The sequence below is a fragment of the Macaca thibetana genome, chromosome 5 (genome assembly GCF_024542745.1).
Source record: "Macaca thibetana thibetana isolate TM-01 chromosome 5, ASM2454274v1, whole genome shotgun sequence".
In the NCBI taxonomy this organism is placed as follows: Eukaryota; Metazoa; Chordata; class Mammalia; order Primates; family Cercopithecidae; genus Macaca; species Macaca thibetana.
The window spans coordinates 24,210,270-24,235,388 of record NC_065582.1 but is presented as its reverse complement, the minus strand read 5'-3'; the positions used below and the strand labels follow the sequence as shown (position 1 = coordinate 24,235,388).

At 36.1% G+C, this 25,119-nt stretch overlaps 1 protein-coding gene and 1 pseudogene across 1 annotated transcript in view; both read left to right on the top strand.

The window, feature by feature from the left end:
- Positions 1–25,119, top strand: part of CPE (carboxypeptidase E) — a 536,015-nt gene that overhangs the window by 261,505 nt on the left and 249,391 nt on the right. The gene's annotated exons all lie outside the window — the stretch shown is intronic.
- LOC126954999 (E3 ubiquitin-protein ligase TRIM38-like) lies at positions 733–17,405 on the top strand (annotated as a pseudogene).

The window sequence follows — 25,119 nt, the reverse complement described above, 5'->3', positions numbered from 1 at the left end:
TGAGAAACCTCCCAGCAAACTAGAAATAGAAACTTACTTCATCTGATAAAAGGCATTTACAAAACACCTACTACTAATAGCATACTTAAAGGTGAGAGATGGATTTCTGTCTTACTAAGATTGGGAACAAGGTAAAGACTCTCACTATTCCTATTTAATATCATAGTAAGTCCTGGGCAGTGCAACAATACAAGAAAAAGAAATAGGTAGAATACAAATTGGAAAGGGAGAAGTAGCATTATCTCTATTTACATATGCTGTGTAATTATCTATGTAATTGTAAGAAATCTACAAAAAAAACCAAAAAAAAACTCCTGTAAGTAGTAAGTGAGTTTGGGAAGGTTGCAGGATGCATGGTCAATATACAAAAATAATTATGTTTCACTATAATGGCAATGAATAATTAAGACTTGAAATAAAAAATACCATTTGCAATAACACCAAGAATACTTAGGTATAAATTTATCAAAATATATACAGATTCTATATGCTCTGGGCTGGGGCAGAGTACATCTGTCAGTGTCTCAGTGAACACATATTACTTAATGGTCTGTCGATCATGAAACAAAGATTTATCATGATAAACTGAAAATTGAAAGGAACTATGAATATGTAACAGGCTGGTTACAAAGATTTGAGAAAAAACATAGCAATAAATTTTTAAAAATTTGTGGTGATAAAGCATCTGCTGATCATGAAGCAACAGAGAAATTCATTGATGAGTTCGCTAAGATGATCACTGATGAAAATCTGGCACCAGAACAAGTCTATGATGCTGATAAAACATTACTATTTTGGTGTTATCACTCCAGAAAGACAATAACTACAGCTGATGAGACAGCTCCTATAGGAATTAAGGATTCCAAGGACAGAATAACGTTGCTGGGATGTGCTAATGCAACAGGCATGCCTAAGTGTAAACTTGTTGTGATAGGCAAAAGTTTGTATCTTCGCTGTTCTCAAGAAGTGAATTTTTTACCAGTTCATTATTATGCTAATAAAAAGGTATAGATCACCAGAGATACCTTTTCTGATTGGTTTCATAAACATTTTGTACCAGTGGTGCATGCTCACTGCAGGGAAGTTGGACTAGATGCCAACTGCAAGATTCTGTTAATCCTTAACAAATGTTCTGCTCATCTTCCAGCTGAAACATCATAAAAAATAATGTTTATGCCATGTACTTTCCACCAAATGTGACTTCATTAATTCAGCCCTGTGACCAGAGTGTTCTTAGAATAATAAAAGGTAAATATAAAACACTTTCTTGACCAGGATGGTAGCAGCAGTGAACGGAGGCCTGGGTGTGTAAGGTTTTCAAGAGAAGTTTAGCATGAAGGATGCCACACATGCTTTTGCCAATGCTTGGCACAGAGTGATTGTAACTGTATTCAGAAATGACGGGGCACAAGGTAATGACTTTGAAGAATTCCTTAAGTCAAGTGAGAAGAAAAAGTCTTACCTCCTTACATGTGCAAAAAATCTCCCTTCAAAGTCTGTCAGTAAATGGAAAGAAATGAGGTTCTAGTTATTCATTCATTGACGGATGGTCAAGTAGCCAAAATGGCTCTGAATCAAGGTAATCATATTAATGAAGACAAAGAAGATGTTGCTAACACTGCAGAAAAAGTACCTACGTATGGCATGGTGAAAATGGGCTTATTGAAGGACTAGAGCAGCATGCATGTATAACAGAGATCACGTCAGTTTATAAAATCAAAGAGAGGCTTCTAGGACAAAAACTGTTGTTAATGAGACAGAAGATTCTGAAGGAAATGTTTTAAAAAGCCATCCAGCTGAATACCTCCTCATCCCTAGAGGACTCACTTCCTGGTTCCGGATCCTGATATTTCTTCTCACCTAAAAAAATAAAATACAGTGTACAGTAACCTTTTAATCAAAATACGGCATTGTAGGTGGAGACTGGAAGCCTGCCCTTGTTTGTTTTTGCATCACATATTTTATTATTCTTATTGATTAATAGCCAACAGGCATTCTGGTGATAATACTGTGCCGTTTAGTTAACCTGAGCACATTATTTTTTCTCTGAATTAATAGTATGTCAATTTTTTTTGACTGTTAAATGCTTATGTGTGAATATGCACATAAAATGCTTGCTTTTTTACATACATAAAAATAGCATACAAAAAACATACATATAAATAGCATATAAAAATTCAGATTCAGGAATGATGATGATGCCAAACAACCACTGATTGTCCACATGGGTGGCTGAGGTAGATACATGTTTGCTTTCCGATAGTTTGATGTACACAAACTATGTCTCATGCATAAAATTATTTTAAAGTATTGTATAAAATTATTTTCAGGCTATAAGTATAAGATATGTGTGAAACAAATGAATTTAGTGTTTAGACTTGGGCCCCTTCACCAAGATTTCACATTATCTATATGTAAATATTTCAAAATCTGAACAAATTTCAAAATCTGAAACACTTCTGATCCTAAGCATTTTGGATAAGGAATACCCACCCTCTACAGAAAATAAGAAATTATGTATTTTATTTGGCTTTTTCTCTTTTTATCTATTTATTTTATCCCTGACTCTTCTTGTATATATAAATGTAATTTAATATTCTGCAGCTGTTCTTTTATGACTTCATTTTAGCAAAAAACTTTGATAATCGCATTTATTAACAATGATATTTTCCTCTTGATGTCTGTTTTCTCATCTCTGCAAAGGCACGATATCAATTCAACGATCATTATACATCTTTTCAATAGTACTATCTTCATGTCTTTTTTTTTCTTAAATTCAATTGTTAATTCTCTTGAGTTCATATTCAAAATTTTTGTACAAGTTACTTGTTTAATACATTTTTCAAAGCTTTGGTGAAACCTAAGAATGTCTTTCTGTTGTGCAATCAGATGAATAATAAACTTGTTCATATTCAGTCAATAGGAATAATACATTATTCACAGACATTTCTAGGAACAACCTAGTCAAATCTATTACAATAATGCCTAAAATATGAGTTCTGAGAAGAACTTGAAGGCCTGCTCTAAAAAGGGTGTATGTCACTTTTAGCAAATTGATATTATGATACTTGGTGCTTTTGTTTAGGGAAATTTTTGGTTATTTACCTATTGTTTGTTATGTCTTAGGTGATTGAGATATCCAGATAAGTGTAGTTTTACTGTAATATTTTCCAAATGTATCCTCTTAGGCCTATACATGACTACTTTGTTGATTTCACTGCATAAAAAGAGGAATCTTTGGCATAGAAACTGAACCTTCTTTCTCACCTCTCTAAAGTTGAAGAGATAATGAATATAGCATTTAATGCTAATTCATTCTGACAGTCTTGGTGAAATCTTGAAGATGAATGTTTCTCAGGGAGCAAGGGTTCTGAGCCCCATGAAACATGCTGGGGCTTCTAGAAGTTCAAATGATATCTCAACATGGCTCAACTAACTGTTCACAAAAAATATTGTTCATCTTCTGGATAAAAATCATGAGTCTCACATTTAAAGTGGAAAAAATTTTATGTAAGGCTCAAAAAAAAAAAAAAAAGAATAACTATCACGAGACAGTTTTACATGGAAAAAGAAAATAGTGAAACTCAAGGTCACTTAGAAAAGATTCTAGTGCCAAGGCAAAGAACGTCACAGACCGTTTCTCCTAAGGGAGTGCCTTCCTATGGAGGCACTTTTTTCCCCTGGGCTATGTTTAGCATATAAAAAAGTTCTAGTTGAATAAAAAGCTGCAGCTGTTCCAGTAACTACTAGTTAATGAGGTCATTAAAGATCAGTGATGTGGTTTGTCTAAGACAAAAATAAAAGAAAAATATTAGTGAATAAGGAAAAATAGAGAATAGTTGCATACTGTATAACTTATCAGTTTAACTGATTTTACCTACTGTCATTAATATAAAAAATTTGAAGGCACAAAAGGTAGATAAAAGAAAAAAGGGTAACAAGATCCTGAGCCAGCTCAAGAATTTGGGATGGTGGGAAACATGAATAAAGGTGAGAGCATAGCCTCCCAGGGCTTGTCAAGGAACCCATGTATAGAAATCAAGGAAGATGAAAACATTTTAACTGTATGTATCAATGTATCACTAACCACTCATTTAGCATGATATTTTAATGGGTGTTGGAGTCAGACAAAGCAATATTTGAATCACAGCTCTACAACTTACAATTTCGTATGCTAGGGGTATTGGGAAGATTAAAATGGAGTCTTTTTCTGTATCAGTCAAGTTTTTTAAATGAATATATTATGAAAATTCAGCCATGAGTGCCTGAAACATCAAGGAAACTCTTACATAACAAGAATATTGGACATAGGGTCATTCCAGAGTTGATTAATTCAGCGACTTCACTGTGCCATCAAATCCTCTGCTTCTTTCCATCTTTCTCCTCTGCCATTCTCATTGTTTGGCTTTTTTTTTTCCTTCAAAAACTGACTGTCACCAAGAGGTTCTTGCAGATCTTAGATGCATATGAAGGTGAAAAATGTGCTGAAAAGGAAACGTTTCTTACTAAGCTCATAATATCAGTGAGGAAAACCTTGCCCAGAATCCCCACAACAGATGTCCCCACTGGTCTCATTGTCCAGGACTGTGTCAAATGCCAATCCCTGGCAAGGGGAATGAGATAATCTCAGTGAGCTGGAACTAGTCATGATACTGTCCCCATATCTGGAGCAGAGTCCAGCACCAGAAGGTACATGGTGGGCCAATACTCAAACACATTCTGTTTTTATGGAAGAAGACGGCTTCTCAGACAGGCAACAAAGGGTTTCTATTGGTATGTGATACTCTAGTCAAGTGCTTGACATAATCAGCATGAGATAATTACTAGATATCATTACAACTTTAGAAAACAAATGTTTAATGAATGTTTGGTGTATTATCTAAAAAATTCAAATTTGCTATAAATAATAAGATAAACAGATAAATACAATTTAGTGATATGATCTAAATATTTTCATCTCCCCCCCTCAAATTCATGTGTTGAAATCCTAACTATAAGGTGATGCTATTACAAGGTCAGGTCTTTGGAAGTAATTAGGTCATGGGTGATTAGGACAGAGCCCTCATGAATGGGAACAGGGACCTTATAAAGGAGGCATGCGGGAGTTCAATCACCCCGTGTGCCATGTGAGCTTATAGTGAGGACATGGTCTTCTATGGACTAGGAGGAGTCTCTCACTAGAGGCCAAATCTGCTGGTGACTTGATCTTAGACTTCCCATCGTACAGAACTGTGGGAAATAAATTTCTGTTTTTCATAGACCACCTAATCTATGGCATTCTGTGATAGCAGCTCAAATGGAGTAAAATATTCAGCGTTGATTGTAAGTAAAAATAGCCTCTGAGGCATGCTAGACATAGATTAAATGAAGTAGGTACTCTCTAATGTTCCTTTAGTAAACATCACAGGAATTAATAAAGAGAGCATATGTGTTGAAGATAGGTACAAAGAGGGGAAGAACCAAATAAAGTCATTGAATATTTATGATTTTCAGGTTACATCACTTTGTGCACCTGTTGGTGGCATTCATTCGGGCCCTATATATGCTTTCCCAAAACAAACGGATCAAAGTTATGGCTGCTCAGCTAGTTATTGGTGAGTTTGAGCTATGGCAAGTATACTTGCTCTTGTGTCTTCTGAATAGAAAAAGAGCGTTTACTCCCAGCACCTTGTTATCTGCTAAGCCAACTTGTTCAATCTCAATTATGGCCTTTATAATCACACTGGTTGCTGTGCTGAGGTTGTGGGGAGGCAAGAGGCCGGGAAGAGAGAGAGAAAAAGAGAGAAGACAGGATACATAAACATTGGCCTGACAAAGGACTCATGTAGTGTGGCCATTCTACTCCACTTGAATGATGTCCTAAGTGCTTTAAGTTGATTCAATAAGCTGTGTGATTTGAGTGTCTTAATTTGTTCAGTGAATCTTTCTCGAATAGTTTGTCTAATAGTAATAAACTAAGAGGCTATAATATCATGTCAATTTTCTATTGAGATAATAAGTTTACATAGAGAATAAAAGAGAGATGGAAGGAACATTAGAGAGTACCTACTTCAATTCTAGTATTTTATACCATAGAAATATATAACCATGGAGGGATTTAAAAATTTGTGGTTAATCATGTCTGAAGCATATGTAATATGACAGTAATTTTAACACTTTATTTTAAAACTGATATTAGTTCATTATGAGTACAGAATAAAAGGAGACAAGTTGGAGTTTTAAAAACATTTTAGTTACAATTCATATGATAATTCTGTTCCTTCTATAATATAGGGTATTACTTTCTGATGAGGGTATGCTATCTGATGATTTATCATTTTTTCTGACATCCTTATGTAATGCTTTTACTCCATAAAATCAGAACTGTTTGGTCTGTCTTATGTTCAAATTGTGGAAACTTCAGGGAAAGAAATCTGATTTGTAGTTAGAGATGTATTTTGGTCCAGACAGCTCAGTAATTTCATGCATTGCTCTAAACACATAGCAATGATAGATAAATTTTTAAAAAGTTAACCCAAAACTGAACAGATAAATCTTATTATTGACCAATGACAAGAGGGCTGACCTACTGGGCTTTGGATACACAAACCTGTAGGAGTAGCTTTGAACTCTGTTCCCACAGGGTAAAGTGAACAGGTATGAGGGCTTTATACGCTATTTGAATTCTGCAAATAGGAGGACTCTAAGTGCATGAAAGAAGCCTTTGAAAACAATCATGGTTTCTGATAGCTTCTATGGCTACAGATTTTAGTAAGCCATAGACTTAGAGGACTCACAGAGACCCTGTGATCATGAACAAACCAAGATGCCCACATGCTCTGTGTCCAGATCTCACAAATGGCTGTAGGATAGATGACCCAAAATGCCACTACAAGACCTGCTACTGGAGAGACAACCCTTGGGTTGGGTGGAAGAAGCATAGACAAAACACGTATAAGTTCAGTTATAGAAATTCTCTGATGCAAGCTAAGCTCATAAACAGAATTCTAAAATTCATGAAGAAACTTAATACTAAGCAAGATAGTAAACAAAATATGTAGTAAGCACATAAACTCATTGTAGATAAAATTAATTTTAAGAAACAAGTTAATAATATGTATATTTAGATGTTCTCTGCAATAGGCCAACTGGTCCAAAACTAGCCACTCAGCTTAAATGACTATAAAATAGGACAAAATATACAAAATTACTGCTTTCAGCCTTGTGATTAAAGGTGTAAGACAGTGATTCCCAGTGGTGGGCAGTATATGATGCAAGCTGTGTGGTGTCCCTGACTTTCTGTTTGGAGGTACTTTCTAATCTACTGTACAAGCATGTGGAACTCAAATAAAGCACAGAGGGTTTGCTGAGTTGAAGTGCAGAGATCAAAGTTTGGGCTAGTGAAACAGCTGGGATGTATGAAGAAAGTTATCAGAGAGGAGAACACAGCAAAAAGAAGGAATTTGTGAAATCTAACTTACACATTCTCAGGGCAAGGCTCCACAGGAATAGGCTATATATATATATATATATATATATATATAGAGAGAGAGAGAGAGAGAGAGAGAGAGAGAGAGAACCTACCAGGGAGCTAAGAACACAGCAATTTTAATAGCTTGCAAAGGGCCAGAAGCTGTTGCAAACTTTAATTTTGACTAACTGGATGGAGGAATATCAGGAGACACTTGGGATTTCAGTAGAACCATCACTTAGGAATAGGGCTAACATATCCCTAGAGTAAAGGCAACTCTAGACCATGCTAACAATGTTTGAAAACAAGCCTTGAAAGGATTGAGCAGAGTTACACGTGAATGAACTGCCTACCAGAACACACAAAAGTTAAGGAAGACAATAAAATTCAGACATGCCATGCAACAAGGCAGTACTCATAATGTCCAGCATACAATAGAAATTACTAGATATGTGAAGAAGAAGAGGAGGAAGAAAAAGAAAAAAACAGTGGTCCATAGCCAGGAGAAAAAATAGTAAAAAAACAGAGATTTAGCATTATGGAAATGATGAAGTTAGCACACAAGGACTACAGAATAGCTATGCAAAATGAATATAATAAGGAAATACAAAGGTAATCTCAGCAGAGAAAATGAAACCATATAAAAGAACCAAATGGAAATCCTTGAATTGAAAAGTACAAAATACAAAGTGAAAAATACTATTACTTCTACAGCTGTAAACCTTGGTGTCTGTTTGGTTATAAATAAACAATTACATAATCCCTTCTAAGTGAGCATAGAAATGAAAAGTAAATATGAAAATTTACGGGTTATTCATAACACTAAGTCCTTGGAATCAAGAACAAGAAAACAGACAGAAGTTAAGCTAACTATTCTCTCAGCCCCTCGAACTCTGACCACAGGGCTTTGTGTCTCTGTTTTCATTTACATATGTGCTTCAAACTCTCTCTCTCCCTGTAGCATGATTTTCTCTGCAAACATGGTTGTCCCATATCATCCAAGTTTAAAGACTCAGTTGCAATATAAGCTAAGGAAATTATTTTCTCTCAATTTCAATTCCAAATTCCTATGGAAAAGAATCTAAGTGATTAAACCGAGATCAGATATTTATATCTGTCTTAATTTTCTACAGCTCTGGGGACCAGTTAGTGCTATCTGAACAAACATGACCACCAATGCCACTTTCAAAGATTTTTTTCTGAAAGAAAAAATACTCATTGAGTGAGTCTACCCTACAAGTCAGCATTACATGGACATCAATATACTTTGGTAGTTAGTTCTAAAAAGCAAAATATGCATTTCATGCCTTTTTAGAAATTAGATACAGTAAATACCATATTATCTGTATTGGCAAGCTTTAAACCTTTTATAAAGTACGGGAAATTACCATGTTCTTATAAAAGTTAAAAAAATAAGTTATGCAATAAAATGGATAATCAATCTTTGTGTATTTTTTTTTTATTAAGAAGATAAAGATAATGCTTCCTTTCCTTGGGCATAATAACTATATAAACCACTTAATACATCTTCATGTCAAGTGATCCTGCCTTCTAGGGTCTGATTGTCAAATGTAGATAAAAGCAACAGAAAACTAAGGGTCATAAATTCTAGTCACACAAGGCTGGAGCTATGGACTTTTCTCAAGCTGGTACATTTGTCCACACTTTGTCTGCAGGGCAGACTGCAATCCCTTGCTGTATGGCTTTTGAACCTAATCAGAAGCTAGTAAATACCCTGGGTTACCAAAGAAAGCGTTATTCTAAAGCGTGGGGGAATAAAGGAGACATACTGCTGACTTCCTGATTCTCCTCTTTGTTCTTGTTTCATTGATCTGAAAAAAAAAAATAGAGGATGTCAGAAAAAGTTGAAACCTATTCATGGTTGTGAAACTCTCTAAGAGCAACCTTCAAAAAAGAAATAATAGGAATTAGGGTTTAGAGATAATATGTAGACATTTAAGAAACTAATAAGAAGAGTGGAGGATGGGTATGATGAACAGTGCATACCAGCAGGATTAATTTAAGTAAAGCCCTACTAGTTTAGATGAGAAAAGAACATATTCTTAAGATCTTTGCTGGTTGGAAAGATGGACTGTGCAGAGTAAGAAGAGAATTGACATAATTCAATTGTTTTTATGGGTTCAGATGCCCAGAGGAGTGGAGACTTGGGGCTACAATTTTAAAGGACGGGTGAGATTCAATCATTTTGGCCTCACTATTTTGCCATGCTTACCATCTGAGATCACTTCCCCTTTTAAAATTTTTTTGTTTTGTTTAGCTTTGCTTTGTTTGCATGTTCAGCAATGCTGGGTATTATGGCTTCATTTGGCACTAACAGTGACCCTCAACTGTAAACGGAATGTAACACTGCCCTTTTGTGAATCACTTTGGGCTCCCCTTATTTTGCAAATGGAGAGTCTTGACTTCTAATAAAACTTAGGAAATCCTTAGCAAGGGCTTTATTGTCTTATTAAAACTCCAGTAATTAGGGAAATCGGTCAGCCATCATCTCACTTTTGTGTGTGTGCTCTCCCACTATGCCAATTTGTCCATTCACCCATGGATTTGACATGTTCACAGGAATTTCTGCCTAGAGCAGTGAGAAAGTTGAAGCATGGATTCTTATTAGACTGATAAAATTAGACAGGACAAACCACTTAGAAAAATTCATTAGGAAATAACACTGAGTAAGAAAAGAAATGAGTAATTATTCTATAATCGTTCTGTTATTCTATAGCAGACTTTTAAGAAAACAACTGACTTGTTAAGTGTCAAAGCATTTATTTTTGAATAAATTGTTCTCTCCACTCAGTGAAACTTACTCATATGTCAATGTAAAAATGGCCATCTTTATAGAACAAAGGATGATATCCAAGTTGCATTATAATCTGCCTGTTACTGTTACAGTGGTTATCATGACAATTTCTATTTCTGTACTTGTACATAATACACGGTTTTCAAAGCATTATCAAATAACACAAATAGCTAACAACAAAGGAAAAGTTTTAAAATTATGATGCATGAAGTTAAATATTTTCAAAGAATGTTAATTGATCAAAAAGTGCTTTTTATAAAATTATGATTAAAAATAAGTACACAACCCTAAATACAGCATGATGCTAATTATATATGTGTGTATATATATATATCTCTATTACTATCTTGTTTTAGTTTTTATATATATCTATTTCTCCACCTATAAATACATCTATATAGTCTAGAAAGTTATACAGTTGACCCTTGTATAACACAGGGGTCAGGAGCACTGGCTCCAGTACAGTAAAAAAATCCACATATAACTTTCGACTTCCCAGAAACTTAACTACTAATAGCCTCCTGTTGGCCAGAAACCTTACCAATGACTTAAACAGTCAATTAACATATATTCTGTATGTCGTATATACGGTGTACTGTGTTCTTTCCATAACATAAGCTTCACAAAAGCTTAAGAAGATTATAAGGAAAAGAAAATATATTTACTATTCATTAAGTGGAAGTGGATCATCATAAAGGTCTTCATCCTTATGGTCTTCAAGTTGAGTAGACTGAGTAAGATGAGGAAAAAGAGGTGCTTCTCTTGCTGTCTCAGGTGTGGCAGAGGAGGAAGAGGTGGAGGAGGTGGAAGGGGAGGCAGGAGAGGCAGGCACACTCAGTGTAACCTTTATTTAAACAACTCCACGTATAAGTGGACCCAAGCAGTTCTAACCTGTGTTGTTCAAGGTTCAACTGTATACCAAGTGTTGAAGGTAAACAGTAGAATTTTTATTTTTTTATACTCTTTCTAAATTTTTTATCATCTATTAATATAACCAATGAACATTTATTTTGTTAAAAAATTGTTATTTATAACTTAACTATAATAACTTCTGTACATTTGATAATACGATGGTTGAAAAGAATGAATCTTAAGAAAGTTGAGTTGAATCCCAGTGGCAATCTATTGCTATGTGAGGATAGCTCAGAACTCTGCCTCCAATGTTTGGCAAAAATAGTCTCCCCTGACTTTTTACAATGACTTGCTCTCAGATTTAAACCAATACAGTATTATCAACTTTGGATTTGGCAAATGTAGAGCTCATTTTCCTAATGATTGATAACATGATGGCTGCTGGTTTTGAGTCTTAGGAAATAGAAATTTGAAAGTGGCCACTCAGGTTCCAATCAAATTCAGACTTATTACAAAATTCTTATTACCCTGGAAAAATTATGGATAATAACTTTGAGTAAGAAGACCTGGGCTGACGTGCTGGCTCACGCCTGTAATCCCAGCACTTTGGGAGGCTGAGGGGGTGGATCCCTTGAGATCAGGAGTTCAAGACCAGCCTGGCCAACATGGTGAAACCTCGTCTCTACTAAAAATACAAAAAAATTAGCCAAGCGTGGTGGTGCACGCCTGAAATCCCAGCTACTCAGGAGGCTGAGACAGGATAATCACTTGAACCCGGGAGGCGGAGTTTGCAGTGAGCCAAAATTGCTAATACATATGTATTATTAACCAGGTTTCACCATATTGGCCAGACTGGTCTCGAACTCCTGAACTTGTGATCCACCCGCCTCAGCTTCCCAAAGTGCTGGGATTACAGGCGTGAGCCACTGTTCCCAGCCACTTTTTTTCTGATATACCAAAAAGTTGCTTCTGTCAACCTATGATTTGGCGTTGTAATCCTTATGTAAGATGATAGTAAGATTCATGACAATAAACAGCTCTGTGTAATTCATCATGTTATGGGGTCTAAAGAAATAGTTGGAAGGACATTGTAATTTTTATTTTTACAGAGTACACTTTTTTGAGCTCCCATTAGAGAAATTTCTCTGAAATTTCAGAATCAGAAAATATTGGGTCTCCCCTTAGTAAGTGATTTGTTTTTATAGATACCACGAATCCTACAATTTTTCCTGTTTCTGTCTCGGCTTTGGTTTCTTGGAATCTTACCATCTTATTGTTTGCCCCTTCTAGTCATTGTTTTGCATATATTTTGGCATACATTTCCACATGCTGACCTTCTGACTTTTTCTGACTTGACACTGTCACATTGTCACAAGTTCTAGATTTATTTTCCACACACACATATACACACAAATGTTTTGGAGGCGAGGTACACATGCATATGCAGATAAGTATGCCTGAGGCTTTCATTGGGTTTCCACAGTTGTTCCTGCTTTGCTGATGAAGACTCTGAGGACTGATTCATTTAGCCAAGGTCACCTGGCTTGTAAAAATAGCTAGAGTTAGAACAGATTCTAGCTTTTTTCAAAGCAATCACACTACCCCTTTCTGTAGCTACTTTCAAAGGAAGCATCAAAAGAAACCCCTTAACTCCTTAATATGAGTAAGGAGCCTTCTCCATCATGAAATGCACACTAGTGGCTCAACAGACTTAAAGTTCTCTAAGTTACCAAAACTTGAAGAATGGGAAATGCCAACATTTTGCGGGTTTTACTGTGATTGCATCTATTCAGTATTAGAAAAATCCTAAATTTCATATGTATTTTATAATTATGAAAATAATGACACAATAATTCTTTTAAAAGTCCCTTGACAATTTTAATTATCCAGAAACATAGTGGTTAAAAGTAAGTTCCTTTCATGATATCAGTCCTGTTCTGTATCAACTATGACTTGCTCTCTGGCAGATTGAAATATAGGGTCTAAGACATGCTTTAGCAGCAAAAAATGTAAAGGAGGCAATGCATAGCTTTCTTTTATTTAGAATGAATATTTGCTTAAGGTAGATAACTTTTCTTTTCCCATTACATTTTGCCTTAACATGTACTAGCATACTTACTGAAAAGATATGTTTCCTATACTATAACCTGCTAAGCATATAAATAATTTGTTGTCAACAATATTAAAACTCTTCTCTGTTGGTAGCAACACATGGGAAGAAGAGAAGGGTGAAGCACTCTAAAATCAAATTAGCAAAGAGAAGGAAAGTGAGCTCACTGCAGAAGGCCATGTGGTAGCCTTTCTACTACTGCAGTGGTAGATGGTCTCATATCTTTCCTATAATGGCAATACACGATGGTTTTTCCTGGAGCTCTTAGGCAACATCCATTGAACACATAGTTTACATTTCAAAAAATAAAGACTTATTTTTTGATGGAGTTTGGGCCATTTCAAACCTTCACAAGGAATTCCTAATTCTTTTTTCTTGTCTTTTCTTTTTTCTTTTTTTTTTTTTTTGACGGAGTCTCATTCTGTTGTGCCCAGGCTGGAGTGCATTGGCACGATCTCAGCTCACTGCAACCCCACCTCCCAGGTTCACACGACTCTCGTGCCTTAGCCTCCTGAGTAGTTAGGATTACAGGCGCATGCCACCACACTCAGCTAATTTTTGTATTTTTAGTAGACACGGGGTTTCATCATGTTGACCAGGCTGGTCTTGAACTCCCAACATCAGGTGATCCACCCACCTCGGCCTCCCAAAGGGCTGGGATTATAGGCGTGAGCCACCGTTCCCGACCAGGAATTCATAATTCTTATCACAGAATCCAAATGGCTCAGTTTGAATTCTGAATATCGTACGGGAGTGAGAATGGTTTACAAGCCAGAGGCCATATATTGAGTTGAGATACCCACTGATAAATTTGTGTTTGAGGAGGTCAGCAAAATATATCAAACTCTGACACTATTGGGTTACTCTGTAGAAACGTTTCCATGAAGTTTAAAGACCAATTTCTAGAAGGTCAGTTGGGGTTGTCCAGCACATAACATTTTCCGTATTTGCATTACTTTGGCTTTGTCACTTGAATATTCGCATGGGAGCCTGTGCTTTGTGGTTTAAGAGTTTTTTAGTTGCTTATTTCTCAACTTAAGCAATAATCCTCTTTTGCTGACAGCTCTTTAGTTACTGTAGAAATGATTGTGTTGTCATAAACACAGCTTTAGGACTTCAGGTGGGAGGGGGAGAATCAGAGGGTGTTCAACAAAAAGCTCATGTTTCCACCCAAACACGCCCACCTAAGTACTTGCAGAAGGCTCAGGGAAAACAGAAGCAGAATTCTTTTCCCTGCTCCACTTTTCAAAGTTCCTTATGTGGAATCAGATGCTTTTAATACATTTCAAAAGAGTCTTCCATTTAACCTCCAAAAATAAACAAACCACAATTCTGCTCCCCATTTCTCCCTCAATTTAATCATTTGTTCCAATTTTCCTACCTTTGAAATCAGATGATTCAGCTCCTCTTTCTGTCTTAACAGTTTGGAATAATTCAAATTTCAGAAGCTCATGCTTGATTCTTCTACTTTCCTTACTTTTATATTGTAATAGTCTTCATCTGTTTTCTATCACTTAATTTCTTTTCTGATTTGGATCTCTTTCCTTTAATTTTCCTTGAGGGTTATTCTCTTTTGTCTGTTTTCTCTTTTGTATAATTCTCACTCTCCATTCATGCTCCAAGCAAATGGACCTTTTCTGCCATGATTTCGCACTCCTTTTGAAACTTTCCTCACCCATGTTCCACTTTCTGCTTTTAAGTCAGTAATAAGATATTATTTGAAGCATGGCTCAGATCTCATATTTTAAAAGAATTTCTTTACCTACACTGACTTCTAGCAGACTCTACGTCAGCTATGTCCCTAACTGCTTCTCTGACAGAACTTCGCATGGCTTCCCTTCTCTTCTGTCTGTTTTTTTTATGGCTTCCCAATGCAGTATTGACAAAAGAGAAAGGGCTTTGGGTCCACACCTGTATGGGTTCGAGTCTCAACTCTGCCACAGCTGCATGATCACGAGTAGATTACTTTGCATCTGGATTTCCTTATGTGTAAAATGGTAGTAATTTTACACAAGATTTTAGAAATGATTACAAGAGAGCATTAGAGCATAGACTGTGAGTCATACTGAGTGTTCAGTGTTACACATTTTTTTTTTAGTCTTCAGATAATTTTGGCATTGTTTTGCTGCTAAAGAGATTGCCAGAAGATCAGAGTGGTATGTAGCACATGAACAGTTTCCAAGAGAAAAGACTTACATTGCATGGTCTCTTCTTTGTCTTTTTTTCACCTATCAGGCACACATCTATTTGGCTTTTTTTTTGGTATTAAAATTATGAAATATTCAAACATAAAGTATAACAAAACAATATATGTCTACGATCATCCACATATAGCTTGAACAAATCTTAGCATTCTGTCATAATCATATCAAATGTTCATGTTAAAGAAATAAACTATTTTAGATTTGGTTAAAACCTTCTGTGTCTCTTCCCTAATGTCATTTTTCTCTCTCCCTTTCCAGAGATGGAACCATCCTGAACTTGCTCTTGATCATTCTTATTTATATATTTTTACTTTTACTATACATATGTGTATCTATATAAAACATAAGACTCTATTCTGCATATTTTAAACTACATATGTGTAATATACTGTATATATTTTACAACTTGCCATTTTGTTTAACATTTTTTGTTGGATTTACCACATGTGCCGTATCATGTTGTTCCGTTTTGCGCATTTCTATTGCAGCCCAGTATGCCATTGTATGAATGTGTTGCAGTCATAGTGCAATTGGAAGACTAAGTGGAATGGATGATTCTAATGTAACCCAAGGACAAAATCTGTTTCAACTCCAGTAATGAACTCAGCACAGCGGCTTGCTTCAGTGATACCTTGGGATACCAGGAACAGCTCCACCTGTTCTGTGAAGATGAGGGGCAGCTCATCTGCTGGCACAGTGAGCAGGCACCATAGCACGAAGGGCATACCACAGCTCTTGTTGAAGATGAATGCCGGGGCTACAAGGAAAAGCTCCAGAAAGTTGTGACAAAATTGAGGCAACTTGAAGAGGAGTGTGCAGAGCAGAAGTTGTTCACAGCAATGCACATAACTAAATGGAAAATAAGTACAGAGTTTATTTGGGCCAAGTTTGAGGACTGCAACTCAAAAGCATAGATTTAAGTTGTCCAGATTATACACACTGACTGCATGAATTTAGACAGCAATAGTGGAAATTGCAATTTTATGTCTCCTCATGAGAAGACACAAATGCAGAGATAAAAAAATCGAGTTTGACTTTGAGAATCTCCAGAGTTTCCTACATGAGGAGGAGAAGTCTTATCTCTGGAGACAGGAGAAAGAAGAACAATAGACTCTGAGTAGACTGAGGGACCATAGGACCAGTCTGGGCTGAATTCAAGAGCCACATGCTGGAACTGGAGGAAAAATGTCAGAACTCACTCCAAAAATTGCTGCAGAATGTGAATGACACTGTGAGTAGGAGTTGGGTTGTGAAACTGGAAACATCAGAGGTCTTCTCCTTGGAGCTTCATACTATGTGCAACATTTTTGAGCTTTATTTCCTGTAATGTGAAGAAAATGTTAAGGAGCCATCAAGAGATGGGGTTTTGCCATGTTGCCCAGGCTGGTTTTGAACTCTTGCACTCAAGTGATCCACCTGCCTTAGCCTCCTACAGTACTGGAATTACAGTCAAGGTGACTCTGGATCCAGATACAGCTCATGGTGAACTAATTCTGCCTGACGATCGGAGACAAGTGACTTGTGGATATCCCCAGGACCATCACAGCACTCCTTCCAGGAGATTCAGTGCCTTCCCCTGTGTCCTGGGTTGTGAGGGCTTCACCTCTCAGGAAGATGTTCCTTCGAAATGGATGTTGGAGAAGGAACCGGGTGGGATTTAGGAGTTTCTATGGAAACGTGCAGAGAGGCACTGGCATGAAGCAAGAACCTCAGTTTGGATTGTGGACCCTCAGACTATGCAAAAAGAAATGCTATGTAGCCCTTACATCTCCCTTAACTTCCCTTCATCTGTGTGAACAGCCGTTGGTTGTGGGAGTGTTTCTGGACTCTGAGGCTGGAGTTGTATCCTTTTACAACATGAGTGCTGGCTACCACATCTTCACCTTCCCAAAGGCTTCCTTCTCTGACACTCACCGGCCCTGTTTCCATATTTGTCAATATTCTCCTTTGTTCCTGCCTCCCTCAGATGGTTAAGGAAAAGAGCAAAGTCTCATTGGTTTAACCAGCACAGAGAATATAATGTAAATCCCATAATGACCTATATATATATATATATATATATAGAGAGAGAGAGAGAGAGAGAGAGAGAGAGAGCATGCAAAATAGCCTGTATCTGGCTTTTTAGAATATGCCTAATAAATAGCTCTTGTGAGTTTTTCATTAAAGAATTTAAAGATGAATCTACCAAAGTTCACTACTTAAAGGAAATGTATAAATGTGATTCTTTACATCTATTTTTTGTTTTTTCTCTTGATTTGCAATAGATTAAGAGTAAATAATGTTATCATTTTCTGTTGTTTCATGGGTTCAGCAACCTTTCATATATCTTTATTGGGCCAGTAGTAAGTTGAAAGTAAATGTTTGTTAAAATGAAATTTGACTCATACAATAACTCTAGGAGGTAAGAGATATTATCTCTGCTTTTTACAGTATTATATTCAAAGTAGGCAAAGTTAGTTATAAATGCACAAAAGCCTCAGTTTCGTCTTTTAGTTAGATTCTAAGAATGTAGATACAGCAGTTGAACAACTGGGAAAATGGTGAGAATTTTTCACCATTTTCTTCAGTAGAAGAGTCTGTCCCATTTAGGCATTAGAATTGGATTTAGAGAGACCCTGGGATATGATCGATTGTCATTATGTTGAAAGGAATACTTAGCTTTTTGCTCCAAGAGTTTTTTTTTTTTTTTTCCCTGTAAGATTTGGACCAAACATAAGTTACTTTCTTAGGGAATTCATGGGGAATGCTTTGAAGATTTTCATCTCTTCAGTGTAAAACATTATTTAACAAGAATTTGGCTTTGATCAATACTCTTTGAATAAGGATAGGGTATTACTCCAGTTCATTTTTTTTTTTCTTTTATCAGTCCTGGTATTAAATTAGAAATTACACTGAAAATCTCATTTTCTTGGGGAGGGGATTCCTTGGAAAAGGTCAAAGTGAGGTTTAACTGTGTATTGTTTAGTTATTCATTTTAAGAGTGGTTTATAAAAGATTTGTTAAAGTTTTTTCATTTTTTCTATTATAAGTGGTAATAAGAGAAAACCTTGGTAGTCACAATTATGGCAACAATTATAGTGACACAATTAGACTGGCTGACATTTACTGGCTAATTTAATTCAATTATTATCTTTTTAAATGTATGTGTGATAGCTGCTAAGTATGGCTATGGAAAGGCTACAATTTTTGCTTGGGGTGATAAACAATTTATATAGCAACAAAAAAAATTATAATTTTAGAAATCTTACTGATCCTTCGACCAGGGAAAGGAATTGTATTTTACGTGAGTACTACCCAAATTATCTTGTCACGTAGCATTGTGCTTTATAAGTAAAATGCCCTTGTTAGTTATTTGTTGAAAGAAAGAGAAGGGAGGAAGGAAAGGAGGGAGGAAGGGCAGGAGGAAGGAAGGAAGGAAAGAAGGAAGGAAGGAAGGGAGGAAGGAAGGAAGGGAGGAAGGAAGGAAGGAAGAAAGGAAGGAAGGAGGGAAGGAAGGAAAATATTATCCTCTCAAGTTTAAAATTGGGTAATAATAATAATACTCTAATATAATGATTGAAAATACACACTGGCCGGGTGCGGTGGCTCATGTCTATAATCCCAGCACTTTGGGAGGCCTAGGCAGGTGGACCGCTTGAGGTCAGGAGTGCATGACCAGCCTCGCCAACATGGTGAAACCCTGTCTCTATTAAACAATACAAGAATTAGCCGGGCGTGGTGGTGCATGCCTGTAATCCGAGCTACTAGGGAGGCTGAGGCAGGAGAATCACTTTAACCTGGGAGTTGGAGGTTGCAGTAAGTCGAGATCACATCACTACATTTTGGTCTGGGCAACAGCAAGACTCCATCTCAAAAAAGAAAAAAAAAAAAAAGAAAAAAGAAAAAAAGAAAATACAAGCTTAATTCTTACTGTATGCCAGATACAGTGCTAAGTATTCTACATATACAGGACTACAATTCCTCATCCATGATTCTAAAATTCAAGAAAAGTTTGTTTTAAGCTCAATTAGCAGCAAGACCACACATGACCTGAACTCACTTGGTATCAAAAACTATCCCTAATGGACCCAATATGGTAATGTACTGTATTAACTCTCTAAAAGAGAAATAACTTCACATTCTGAGACACTTCTGTCTATGTGAGTTTGTAGCTGTGTACTAACTCATTTAGTCTTTGCCAAGACCTTATGAGGTTGGCACTATTATTATCTCCATTTTACAGAGAAACAATTGAAACACAGAGGTTGGGAAAGGAATATTTACCAATAATGACTGTTTTAAAGTCTGCAATCCTCTGGTTAGAAAATACCTTGAAAAGACATTTTTAAGAAAGTTTTGATATATCACCAATCTTCAAGACATCTTTCAGATTCACCAGAGGGAAAAGGGGATTGCCATGACTACTTACACATCAAAACTTCTGGGATTTATTATAATATTTCTGCTACTATTTCTAGAAAGTTCCAAATGTATTATGCTAAAAACTTAGAAATATGTTTTTTTGGGTGGTTCTCACTGCCAAAGTGTAATTATTCCCTCCCATATGGAGCTCCAAAACATAGTAACAGGGAGCATTTTACTGACATCTGGCTTTATTTTTGCTTGTTACGTCTTCCAGACTCCACCCTTGGTGACTTCACATATTATACATTACACATATCTTAGTATACTGTGAGAAGATTCAGAAAAATTGCTGTGACAACTAATTAGTATTTACTTAGCGGATAGTACAACATTAGCATTTACTTAATTCAAGAGTAGTCTTGTTTAATTTAAGGCTACACATCCTATAATTATTATGGGCTTTTAAATTTAGGTACTTACTGAAATTTAAGTTTAAATTGCAATGTACTCATGTTTTCACATCAATTTTAAACATCTTTCTATGTGTAATGAATACCACATTTAACAGTTTTACCCAGTTTTTTTTTTTCCAGATTTTAAAGTTTGTGGTTAAATAAACATAATCCAGTAATTTATTTCCAATAAACCCTTAGGATTTGTTGCATGATTTGGTGGTCTATGTGCACTGATATGTTTCATAGATGATGGCAGAGCACTCGTAACTATATTGAAGAGAAACTATCAACGCAAACTTATGCTTGTAGTATGGTCCTTGTCAAAGTTGTTGCCTTTGGCATTTTTGCTAATCGTTAATGCAAAAGGATCCTGTTTTTGCCTTCAGAGATCAGTGCAAAGTTAATGCAGACCATCTTACAGGCTGTGGGAGCAGAGGGTGGTTTTAAACTACTGCAGGGGAAGAAGCCAGTTGCCTAGCTGAAGGGTAACACTGTTTACAATGCATGTGGTTGCTGTTGTGATAAGCCTCCGAGGAATGTGGGGAGGAAGGGATAATGCAGGCCAACTCTGATTGCTTTTGGAATGTGGCAATTTGTCCTTGGTTATCGTTGGTATTTAACATGTTTTGATAGAATCGCTTTAGATCTATCTGAAAACTGCCAGTGATCTGAGAAAACCCTATGGCCTACCACAGTTGGTTAGCCAACCCTTTCAGTGTAGACTGCTACTCACTTCCTCCCTGCCTGTCTACACTCATTCTATCAAAGTCACATTGTCACATGTTCATGTTCACATACCTTTAAGGAATGTGAATCTTTATCTTTCTCCTCTTTATCTCTCTCTCTGTCATGAGTGCATGATAGAGGCAGACATACAGGCACACGCAAACATACACACATACACACACACACACACACACACACACACTCTCTTAGCTTTTCTTCCGAGGCATCCAAGATTCTTCTCTAGTTAGATGACACTTCTTGTATGTTTGTGAAGAACCATAGTTCTATAAAAATATTCTAATTAAATTATTTTTTCAAGGGCCTAACTTGATGGAGAACACAAGGCTATAAAGAAACCGTTCTCTCCGCCTACAAGTGAGAGTTGAAATCTTACAGTATGTGTTAAAACCTGTGATTAAACTACAGGTGAATGACAAGCTTCTTGTGTGGTAAGAGATTATTAATTTAGAATTATCCTAATTAATCAAGGATGGTCATGAGATTTTTTCAGTCAAGAAATCTAGTCAGAATGTAGGAAATATTCTTCATCTGTTTTTTTTAGCTTTGCTTCTGGGGAAAAATGAAGACTATTAATTGTGACCTTACAAAGGACAACTGCATATTTTCCTCGATAAGTTATGTGAAGGCCATTGAGACCTTCCCACTGAAGAAGAAAGAGGCTTAAACAGATAGTACTGAGAACCATTGATTCTCTTTGAAGCCTCAAAGTAAAATCAATTTCAAGTTTTGTTTTGTTCACTGAAGTTAAGAGAACGATCAATTTTAGACTGAGCCAAGAATGAAAACATTAAAATACTAGCTATTGTGTAACTTAACTGGGATGGGAGAGTAGACACAGAATAGTTCCCAGATTTGTCTTAATCCAGTGATTTCTGAACTGTGCGCCAAGGCACCCTGGGGTGCTACAGCAAACTCACGGAAGGGCTGCAGGACGTTTTACATTTTCCAGCAAAAGACAGCGACTCTCGATACCTGTTGGTCACAATGAAGCTTGAGATAGTTTGCAGTTTCCTCATTGATCATGCTATGTTCTTTTTGCTGATATCATATCTTTATAAAGCTGAGTATTTTATTATTTCTAATTAGTTAATAAATATAATTATTAGACATTTCTTTTGGTCTAGGAGTGCTGTGAAAAAATTACTAAAACAATAAGGGTACCATAGACAGAAAAGTTGGGAACTTTTGCTTTTACTCTGTGTGTATATGTGTGTGTATGCAAACACATTTTGTTAGTGGTAATTAATATTTATGTATTTATTCTAATACATAGTTTTATAGAAACATTATTGGTAATTTAGGATATTAGACTGTGTTTTCTTTGAATCTATAAGTTATGTTTATAGGAAATCATTCTGATTAGATTACAAGAATTTAAATAAGTAATACCATTCACCTGGTGGCAGCTTAGCCAAAGTACATACTATATCCAGTGCTTTGGTTGTAGAGCATTTCTCAGGATCATGGCTCAGAAGTGAGACCATATCTGCATTCCTCTGATTTTCTCACCCAGTTCTTGAGATTAAAAGAAGCTTACCTTTCCCCATTTGAATAGAATGCTCTGTTTTTAGTAAACCCCATTGAGGAACTACTCTGCCTTGGGATCTCATATCTTTATTGACTCTGTGAAGTAGACAAGAGTTAAGTTAATGGACTAAAACCCAAAGATGAAGAGAGAACTTAGAGGATGAAATTTACGGAGATCACAAAATGGTGTTTACTCAGAAATTTTGTAATTCTTTTCCAAAATTTCTGAGTCCTAGGGCTGGCCAGTGAGTTAACAATTTCACATGTTGTAATCTTTAATTAAAGTATCTTGTTTGCTCCCAGTTTTGCCAGCTCTTCCAATTCCTTTGGTATGCCTAAAAGGGGAAATTTGTAACCTAATTTCTAGTTCTCTCTGTGTTATGGCATTTGGACAGTGGCCATGGTTTGCAGACCTGTCAAAATGATAATAACTTCCATCTCTGGATTAGGAGAATGTTTGGAGCTCAGTGTACACCCACCAGTTTCACATTGCTGTCAGTGAGAATCACCACTAAGTATTTGCTCAGCTCTTCTATCTGCATGGCCCATTACCGGCTTCTCAGCACCCCCTTTGCTTACTCAGTTATGGCTGTCACATGTGATCTGAGCACTGCTGAAAAGCTGCATCCTTTTCTCCATGATGCCTATTAAGTCTGTATCAGTGGGGAGCAGCTTCTGAAAACCTCAAAGTGGGATACTCCCCACAAGCCAGCAATCGCAAGCACCGGTGTAACCGTGTTCTTGCCTTGAGATGGCTAACGTCTGTATCCAGTTGTCATTCCTCAACTCTCCAGAATTCTCTACAAAGACATTTATTGCATTTAAAATATATATATTTTTTCTCCTTGAATTTCCTATACACCAGACTCATGCTACATTTGAGGCATCCCTTTCTGTGATATGATCTTAATTGACAACTTGACAACTAGGGCTAGATGTGACTTATGCAAATAACTTACAGAAGTTACCCAATCCTTCCAAAGTGAATCTTTTTTAAATGAGATTTTGTACAGCTCAAACATATAAAGTAGACAAATGCAAGGGAGCATGAGCCTAAAGCTTCCCTCACTGACAATCCCTCTCATTTTCTTTTCCAAAAATCTCTCTCCTTCACCTAACAAAGCTAGGCCTTAGGGAACACCTTCAAAAGGAATTGATTAACATGATATTGGTCAATTCAGAAAGATAACTCATCTTTTGATTTTCAGGAAAATGTTCCATTTATTAAATGCATACACCATCCCATTCTTAGCAGCTCAAATGGTAATTCAGAATTTGGCATAGAGAAGAGGTTGACAAACCATAACAGTGGGCCAAACCCAGTCTCCGACTTGATTTTGTCAATAAAGTTTTATCAGAACATGCACATTTATTTATGTAACATTTATGGATGCTTTCATGCTACAAAGGCAGAGTTTAGAAGAGACTAGATACCCCACAGAGCCTAAAACATTTATTTTCTGGCAATTCAAACAAAATGTTTGCCAGAAAAATATTCCCTGGGAGCCATGTGTTCAGCATTCTACAAGCAAACAGTTTATGATAACCTACAACTTATGAATCACAAATCAGTAATTTAAGATATACAGATAACTTGTATGGTTTAAATCCAGTTTTTCACTATTTACTCTTTTAGAATACATTGACATTTAAAGTTGATATTAAACTTTATTTTAATTTTATTCCTTTTTTGATCTGATAAAATTTCCACATTTTCAGTTTACACTTCAAAAAAGGTGAAATTTTTCTACTGACATTCTCAATTTAATAAGGATTTTCAGAGTTTGAATGCATTGATATGATGTGAAAGCTACTCTGTACCAAGGAAGGAAATTCTCTCTTCCCCAACTCAGGCTTTGAATAACTTCAGATCATTGTATGAGCAATGTCCTTGCTTTTATCTAATATGAAGAAAGCCAGTGGGCTGATGGCCTCTGAAAAGCTTTCCAAGTTGGCCCAACATGAAATGAGCTCTCCTTAAAGTAAAATAAATGGTACCCCACAAAGCTATTATACAACACATGCCATCAACAGTGTCTTCCCATTTTTAATAATACATCATAGCAGAGAAAGAAGATAGTAGAAGAATCAGCTTTTTCTAGTGAGAAAGATCTGAAAGTGATTTTATTCCTTGTATTTCCCATTTAAAGGAGTTCTCCCCTTGGGCCCTATTCTTTAAGAAATACAAGTAATAATAATCTAAGAAAAGGTGAAATCATTTTTTGGCCTTCAGAGAATAGTGCTTATTTAGTTGACGTAGCAAAATATTTTAAATTGACTAAGGTCTTGAACAAATGTTTGATTTTTTTTGGTGTGGGGGGAGGGTGTCAATGATAATTTCCATTCCCTGATCTTCAGCATGTAAAAACTGTCAAGTCATAAAATATTATAAAAATCCAGACATCTTTTTTTAACATTGTGTGGCCCAAAAGAAACTATATGGGACAATAAGAAATTAGAAGTCACGAAAATAAAAGAATGCTGCCAAAATAGAAATAAATATGTTATTTGGTGGATAGGTATTATTAGAGAAAATTTGAGCATTATGTTATTGTTAGTCAGTTATGCTTGTTGAATAAACAACTCTGCGTAGTACTCTGTTAGCTATGTTAGGG